The following is a 9,158-nucleotide window of genomic DNA, read 5'->3' on the forward strand; positions in this document are numbered from 1 at the left end:
AAATTGGATTTCCATTGATTATTTGTGTGATTTTGTTGTCAGCACATTCAACTATGTAAAGAAAAAAGTATTTAATAAGATTATTTCTTTCATTCAGATCTAAGATGTGTTGTTTAAGTGTTCCCTTTATTTTTTTGAGCAGTATATATCTGTTTCACGTTTCAAAATGAAAGCACCTTATGTATCTAGCCCACCCATTTGAAGAAGTCATAAGTATTCTGACCAATTCACTTATAGTGTATTAAAGTAGTCAAAAGTTTAGTATTTGGTCCCAAACTCATTGGTGGCATTTGCAGTTTGTTTTGGGTTATGTTTTGCCAAATAGTAACTGAATAGTGGATGACGACAGGATTAATCTTCTGTCTAAGTGAGTAGATAACATGTTTCTAAACATTACTAAATTAATCCTAATGATGCCATGGTTAAGAAGAATTATGAATAATAATGAGTGAGAAAGTTACATAGGTTACAACAAAACAGAACCTCTCAAGACAGAACCTCTCAACATTACCAATTACAGAGAGGGGTATGATATTTGTGCCTCTGTAACCTTCTCATTCATCATCATTCACATTTCATTCATGATTATTCATAATCATGGTAGGATCCACATGAATGTAGAAGTGTTCAGAAACATCTTCTATTCTTACTTACAATACAAGTGACTGCAAAATGACACAGGACATTATTCACCATTCAATTACTATTGGGAAAAACGTAATCCAAAACAAACTGTAAATACATTCAACAAGTTTGTAGAGTCACAAGCTTAATGTAATCACTGCGTTTAAGGAATATGGGACCAAATACTAAACTTATGACTACTTTAATACAATATAAGTGCATTTGTCCAAATAATTACAACTTCTTCAAATAAGAGCACTAGAGATATGAAGTGCTTTAATTTCTAAACGGTAAAACATATGTATGTACTGTTGCCTAATATGAAACATTCTATCTCAAATCCAAAATGGTGGAGCATAGTGCCAAATTTAAAACTGTAAGCTTCACTCTCCAAACACATATGGTGTGGACAATGTGTGCCTGGTAAACACATGTGGATCTGGGAACAGTTATCACTTGTTGACCAACTACAGGAATATTGACCTCAGATTCTCCAGTCCAGCAGAGAGCAGCTTCACTCCTGAATCCTTCAGGTCATTGCTACACAGATTCAGCTCACTCAGATGTGAGGGGTTTGAGCTGAGGTCAACACTTCACAGGATGTGTCTGTGAGTTTACAGCCAGCACGTACGCCAACACAGAAGAACTAGCATAACAGACTGGTTGTATTAAAATGGTACGCTTAGCTTTCCCTGCTTACACTGTTACCCGTGCACAAATAATGTGTACGTCGTGCATACATGGCTCAATGCTATAACTTTTAATGATCAGTTTGAGTTATAGTTTGTTAAGACTTTTCAGCTGATAGAAAGTGTAGTCAGCCGATGAAAATACTGTTGTTCCTACATACAGTAAAGTTTGGTCTGAGGGATAGTCACATGAGTACTTACAGATCCACTCAGACAATGAAAACACTGCTATAACTACAATGTATTTTGGTGTGCAATATTTACATGAATACTTACAGAGCTTTCCTGCAGCCTCTCACAGCTGGGACCAGTCTCCTACGACCCTCCTCTGATGTCTTGTAATCCTTCAGGTCAAACATATCCAGAACCTCCTCTGATATCTGCAGCATGTAGGCCAGTGCTGAGCAGTGGGCAAGGGAGAGGTTTTTGGATCTCTTCACTGACCTCAAGTACGCTTGGATTTCCTCCTGTAATGAATGGTCTTTCATCTCTCTCAGACAGTGGAAGAGATTGATGCACCTCTCAGGGGAGATGTTCTTCCTCTGCATCACCTTAAGGGATCTGGACATGCCAGCCTGGAGACACGCACCTCAGGGCTAGTGCGGGGAGCTGGCCTGGGGCTCCATTGTTGCCCCGCAAAACTGCCCTTGTGCCCCCCCCAAAAAATTATTGGGGCTGCCTCTCGAGTTTACTAAACTCTTCCATAGCCCTGGAAACGCTCATCCTTATCTCTGCCCACGTCCATCCTTCCTCCTCGTTCCTCTGCTGCTTGGTCCAAGTTTGGTGGGTAATTCTGTCACAGCTGTCTTCAGAAAAGGACCAAAATGCAGCAGAGTTAGTATTCATCCTTCAATTTAATTAGAACGAACACTATACAAAAACAAAAACAAGGAAACTGACAGCCAACAGTCCTGTCAGGTGCAACCACACTAAACAAGAAACAATTACCCACAACCCCAAAGAAAAACACACACTACTATATAGGACTCCCAATCAAAGGCAACTCAACACACCTGCCTTCAATTGGGAGTCCAATCACCAACACAACGCTTAACACAAAAAACCCTGCCACATCCTGACCAAAACTAATCCAATTGCTCCCTCTGCTGGTCAGGATGTGACATTATAGTAGTGACTAATGTGTTATATGGAATGATTAATGTGCAAATGTACACATGAGGCCTGTGTTTGAGACAGAATATTATGTGGGATGGAATGTGATCGGGGTGATAGAGTGGTATCATCCCCAGAGACCATGTATATTGTTACAGGAAATAGCTTGTAGGAAAGGGACGACAGCTAACTGTGCACCCTATAGAGACTAATATGAAGTTAAATTGAACGTTACACATACCCAGATAATGGTGAGAGTAGCAGAGATAGTGATGTCATTTCAGACACTATTGTCAACTTTCAAGAAATCTGTGACTGACTAAGAGTTTGTTAGGTTGGATATTCTTCCAACGTCACCAATCTCTTCCTCATTTCTAACAGACAGCAAACACCTGACATAACTCCCAGAAGATTGGGACCAATCTACCCTGAGCACAAGAGAGTATTATCCACAGGTAGGTCAAGGTGATTAGTGATGTTGGTGGCTAGGGGACCGGGTACGAGTTGCGAGATAGGTAGCGAGTATCTGAAAGGTTCAGTCCTAGATCTATCAGTGAACCACGGACCATAGAAGAGCAGGAGACAGATTACAGGCAGTAGTTATTCAGCAGTCGCTGTAGGGACAGTAACTGAAGGATGCTATAGTAACAGCATGGAATTGGACTATGCCGCAAATGAGGTGTTTTGAGGGCAGTGTTAGTAGTAGCAGGGGTTACTTTAGTAGCATTGTTGGGATATCATTTTATGAGGCCATTGATGTTGAAACGTACATACAGTGCTGAGTTACCTCAAGATGAGGTAAAGTTGATTAAGGCCACCGTACTTGTATATCTGGTGGCTATGGAGGAGGAAGGAGATGGGGAGCAAAGTGAAAATGACATGGCTTGGGAACACCTCTTGGAGCCTGTGGTCTAAGGTGGAAGACTGGGTGAAAGCATGAGGTTTTTTAGGGCCTTCATTTTTGTGGAACCCAGCAGGAAAGTATCCTGTAGGTATAGAGTCAGGTGAAAAGAGAGTGGGAATTGTCATGTCATCAAACTTTGGTTGTTCTTTGCATATATAATTATTATAATTATGCGTAGCTTAACACAGTACTAATATTTTCTATGCTTTGTGTTTCTCTTTGCTTTTCAAGCCTTGTGATATCACTCTCTTAGGAACCAGAAACTGTAATGGAGAAAGTCAAAAAACTCCAGCTGAAATGTCATTCTGTTGTTTGACGAGAAATGGAAATAAGAGCGTGCATAGTGTGATTAAAAAAAGTTGTGAACCTAATAATTAACTGTGAATGTTTATAATGTTTTAATCTTTGTTCATGTTTTATTATCATTGTTTGTTCTTTTAATTAATTAATTAATTAATTTCCAAGTGTCACGACTTCCGCCGAAGTCGGTTCCTCTCCTTGTTCGTTCGGCGGACGATGTCACCGGTCTTCTAGCCATCGCCGCTCCACCTTTCATTTTCCATTTGTTTTGTCTTGTTTTCCCGCACACCTGGTTTACATCCCCTCATTGCTCTACGTGTATTTAACCCTCTGTTCCCCCCATGTCTGTGTGTGGAATTGTTTCATGTTAAGGGTGTTACGGTTCAGGCTGGTTTGCGCTGGGTTTGTTTAACCCAGGTTTTGTTTTGTTTATTCCAGTGCATTGTACCATTGTTATGCTTTGTGTTGCCTCGCCTATTCTTTGGGCCAGTTATTATTAAAGTGCTTCGCTTATCACCTATCTCTGATCTCCTGCGCCTGACTTCCCGGCAACCAGTCACGCACCTTTTGACACCAAGTTTATCTAATGTTGGAACAGCATGGAGTTAAATGTTAAATACGGGGGACTGGTGGATTCTGTGCTCTGACTCCTACACTTGGAATACTGTTAATTATCAGGTATCCTATTAATGGTTATCTGTAGGAGGAATGCATATGGTAGAGGCAATTAAGCTTGGAATGTTCTGGCCAAAGAGCCCTTATTTGGCACTACATAGAACCACTTGTTTTAGTGTGTAACTTACTAAATGCATTTGGAGTTACAAACAGACTGCAAATACCAAAGCTGTTATGATAAAATGTTACACATTTTTTTAGATATCGCAAATCTCGAAACATTATATTATGTTAAAATCTAAAGCCCTTTTGCAAAAACTCCTGCATTAAGTGTTGTAGTGATTTCACTTGCTGTAGTAGCTGACGTGTATAGTGTTGAGTCATCCGCATAAATAGACACACTGGCTTTACTCACAGCCAGTGACATGTCGTTAGTAAAGATTGAAAAAAGTAAGGGGCCTAGACAGCTGCCCTGGGTAATTCTTGATTCTACCTGGATTATGTTGGATAGGCTGCCATTAAAGAACACCCTCTGTGTTCTGTTAAACTGGTAACTCTTTATCCACATTATAGCAGGGGGAGTAAAACCATAAAACAAGTTTTAACAGCAGCAGACTATGATCGATAATGTCAAAAGCTGCACTTGAAGTCTGACAAAAGATCCTCCACAATTGTTTTATCATCAATTTCTCTCAGGCAATCATCAGTCATTTCTGTAAGTGCTGTTCTTGTTGAATGTCCTTCCCTATGATGAAAGTATGTTGTCAATTTGTTTACTGTAAAATAGCAATGTATCTGGTCAAACACAACTTTTTCCAAAAGTTTACTAAGGGTTGGTAACAGGCTGATTGATCGGCTATTTGAGCCAATAAAGAGGGCTTTACTATTCTTGGGTAGCGGAATTACTTTTGCTTCCCTCCAGGCCCGAGGGCACAATCTTTCTAGTAGGCTTAGATTGAAGATATGACAAATAGGAGTGGCAATATCAGCCGCTATTATCCTCAGTAATTTTCCATACAAGTTGTCAATTGATTTTGCAGGGGCCAGAAGGTTGCAGTATTGTGTATGTTGAGGACTAGTGACTTACCTAGGATCATAGTGTGTTGAGCCACTTTTAAAATTGGCAGGATGGTCCATAGAGAAGTCACTCTTCATAGACAGATGACTGGGTACTGGAGAGACTGATCTCTGGATCTGGTTGGAGCTTCTGGGGGGGAAATATATAAACCACCATGAAACAACATTTAAAAATATATTACATAAAAAAGTATTAGCAGCTTTATAGTGAATACTCAGATACATCAAATACATCTTGTTTCAGATTTAGAACGTTCTCCTCTTCTATAGGAATATAATCAATTCTGACCAGTAACTTACCTAGGGTCAAAGGTCCCTGATCCACCACTAAAATTGGCAGGATGATCCATAGAGAAGTCACTCTTCATGGACAGACAACTGGGTACTGGAGACACTGATCTCTGAGTTTGGTTGGAGCTTCTAGAAAACATAATAAATCACCATGAAACTACATTTTCAAATATAGCAAAACTATATTTCAATAGATAAAATACATTACATAAAGCATTCAAATATATTAGCAGGTACTGTATATACTCAGTTATAGAAAACAAAAATATATTATTTCAGGTTTTTAGGTACTCCCCTTCACTAGTAATATCATAATTATGACCTTGGATCAAAGGTCCCTGATCCACCACTGAAATGAACAGGACAATCCATGGAGAAATTACTCCTCTGTCACACCCTGATCTGTTTCACCTGTCTTTGTGCTTGTCTCCACCCCCCTCCAGGTGTTGCCCATCTCCTCATTCTCCCCAGTGTATTTATACATGTGTTCTCTGTTTGTCTGTTGCCAGTTCGTCTTGTCTTGTTAGGTCTTACCAGCGTGTTTCCAGTCTCCCTGCTTTCTCAAGTTCTGTTTCCCCGGTTCTGACCCCGAGCCTGCCTGCCGTTCTGTACTTGCCTGACTCTGACCCGTTTACGAACATCTGCCTGTCCTGACCCCGAGCCTGCCTGCTCTTCTGTACCTTATTGACTCTGCCCTGGATTACGGACCTCTGCCTGCCTTTGACATGTCTTTTGCCTGCCCCCTGTTTGGGTCAATAAACATCTGGGACTCTAGCTGTCTGCATCTGGGTCTTATCCTGAGTTCTGATATCTTCATAGACAGACAGCTGGGTACTGAAGAGACCGATCTGAGTTTTTTTGGAGCCTCTGGACTAGTTAATAAATGTCCACAGAGCAATTACAATCACTAAACAATATAACTATATAAAGTTGTCTTAATCTTCAAAGTCATAGTACGAAAATGTATGCACTCACTACTTTAGCTCGCTCTGGATAAGAGCATCTGCTAAATTACTGAAATATAAATGTAAATACTTGTTTCAGATTTGGAAGATTCTTCTCTTCACTAGTAGTATCATACAGCTGACTCGTGACTTACCTGGGGTCAAAGGTCCCTGATCCACCATTCAAATTGACAGGACGATTCATTGAGAAGTCACTCTTCATAAACAGACAGCTGGGTACTGGAGATTGCTCTCTGGGCCTCGTGGCTTGGTCTATTGCCGCCCCACACACTTTATCCAGACAGAATTCAGTGTAGGTAGAGATAGATTTATTTCCTCCTCCTCACCAAGCAGACTGATTGTTGAGACATCTAGTATAGAGTACAGATCAGCAGATCTAAAACCCACAACATAGTCACATCACATTCATCACCGTATTTAATAAAACATTTAAGATAAAAAACATAGTGTGTCACTTTCTGGATAAACTCTAAAAGTCAAACAGAGAGACACACAATGTATCTGACACATAGGCTACAATAAATAATGAAACATAATATCACAAACGCACAAATAACATGATACATTGACAGAAAAAAAGATATTCCAACTTCTTATCATTTTACTTGTAGCATCTTCACATAAGCCTACTGTTTCACTTCCTCATCTCAGTTCCATGTACTGGGCTAAAGTAGCAGTACTTGGACACTAGTTCTGTTAATTCCAAGTTTTGTTCCCTCTGCTTTATTCTAGATTATTAACCTGAAATCCTCACTTTACTTTGAAACTCCGTTTCAGTTCAGTTTCATCTCAAAATGGCCCAATACAGATACTGTACTTTGTTCAGTTCCAACTGGTTTCAATGCGTCACCCCTTTATATATCAACAGTAACCAGAGGGTGGCGCTAATAGTCAGTTGCATGCGACAACAGTAACTCATGACATTTTGTTCTGAATCTTGCTTCAGTTTTTTTTATTATAGTCCTTCAAGACATCGCTCTTACATTATTTTAGCTAAACCTATAATTTACAAGGAACCAGGTTTAGTTGTGTTTTTCCCCCTAATAAATATAAATACAAATTACTGTAGGTGCATAATAATTGTAAACAGGTCTACTTGTAAACAGGCCTACAAACCCAAAAGCTTTTCATTTGAGGATGTTCATTTGTGTGCCTCAAATATTAAACTGTCTTAAAATATTTGATGATTAGTTGAATCAGGTGTGTACTGTAAGTGCTGGGTAAGAACAAAACCCTAACATTTAAAAGCTCCTCCACCATCATTACCAGACATTTGACTGATAACATGTAGGTCTACTGATTAGTTTCCACTTAGAAACTGCTGTCTGTCAGCAATAAGCTCAAGTAACAGTTCTACTAACTCGTAATATATAATTCCAGGTATTCATTATCTTACTCTGTCCTTTAGAATAGATTACTGTTCAGTAATACTTACTTTATTTTTTACTCTCTATATAGTGTTTTCTGCTCTGTCGTCTCAAAATGGATCCTGAACAAAATAACGCATTTACTTTCTGTTTCAGCTCAGCCGTCTCCCCACCCTGATAATAAAGTGTTTTATTGGTATCTTCCACTAGATGGCAGTAAACACCTGCTGTAACTAGACTTTACAACAGTATGTGTTCAGTTTCTTGGTCCTGGTGACTCCTGGTCCGTTATTCATAAAGGAAGTGTCTCAGAGGAGGAGAGCTAATCTAGGATCAGGTCCCACTGTCCATGTAATCTGATTCATTATGATCTAAAAGGCTATTCATACTCTTTTTTTATACTGTCACAGGTGACTCCTCAAGATGAAGCTCATAGTTATATACTTTAAGAATCAATTCATATAATTAATTGACCTGCTTTGCCATGAACATATCTGTGAGATCTTAACGTAAAGGTACTATATAAACCTTATGGTAATTTTAATGGGGTTGAACATCCATCCCATCAGATTGTGTAAAGGATTTTATGAGTTCAGAAAAATACAGACTTGGAAGCATCTCACTGACCTCACTCTGCTGAAACACACTCAAGTAAAGACCACATAACTCTTTGGTCCTATCACAGTTTACTTACTAATGGCACTACCTACTCCAGATTACTCGTTTTTTAAAATAATATGAGCAACAAATATTTCATTTTATTTGGAATGCTAAGCCAGACAAAATTAAATGTGCATATTTATATAATGAATATGATTTTGGGGGACTAAAATGATTAAATATTAAAGCTTTAAACCTCTCACTAAAAGCTTCACTCATACATAAGTTATTCTTAAACCCGAAATGGTTCTCCAGTAGATTATTAAGAAAGGCTCATCCTTTGTTCAAAAATTGCCTTTTTGCCTTTATACAGATTGCAACTTCTCATTTCCGACTAATTGAAAATGAAATTTTGTTTAAAGTATTGCCCTTTCTTAAAACCTGTTTGGGATAGGGGGCAGTGTTTTCACGGCCGGATGAAAAAAATGTACCCGATTTAAACTGGTTACTACTCTTGCCCAGAAACGAGATTTGGATAGAAAACACTCTGAAGTTTCTAAACCTGTTTGAATGGTGTCTGTGAGTATAACAGAACTCATATGGCAGGCAAAAA

At 39.1% G+C, this 9,158-nt stretch overlaps 1 pseudogene; it reads right to left on the reverse strand.

The window, feature by feature from the left end:
- The window catches only part of LOC123743385 (ribonuclease inhibitor-like), an 81,049-nt pseudogene extending 72,935 nt beyond the window's left edge, over positions 1-8,114 (reverse strand).
- Between the last annotated feature and the right edge of the window lie 1,044 nt (positions 8,115-9,158).

This window comes from Salmo salar, chromosome ssa06 (assembly GCF_905237065.1).
Source record: "Salmo salar chromosome ssa06, Ssal_v3.1, whole genome shotgun sequence".
Classification (NCBI taxonomy): domain Eukaryota; kingdom Metazoa; phylum Chordata; class Actinopteri; order Salmoniformes; family Salmonidae; genus Salmo; species Salmo salar.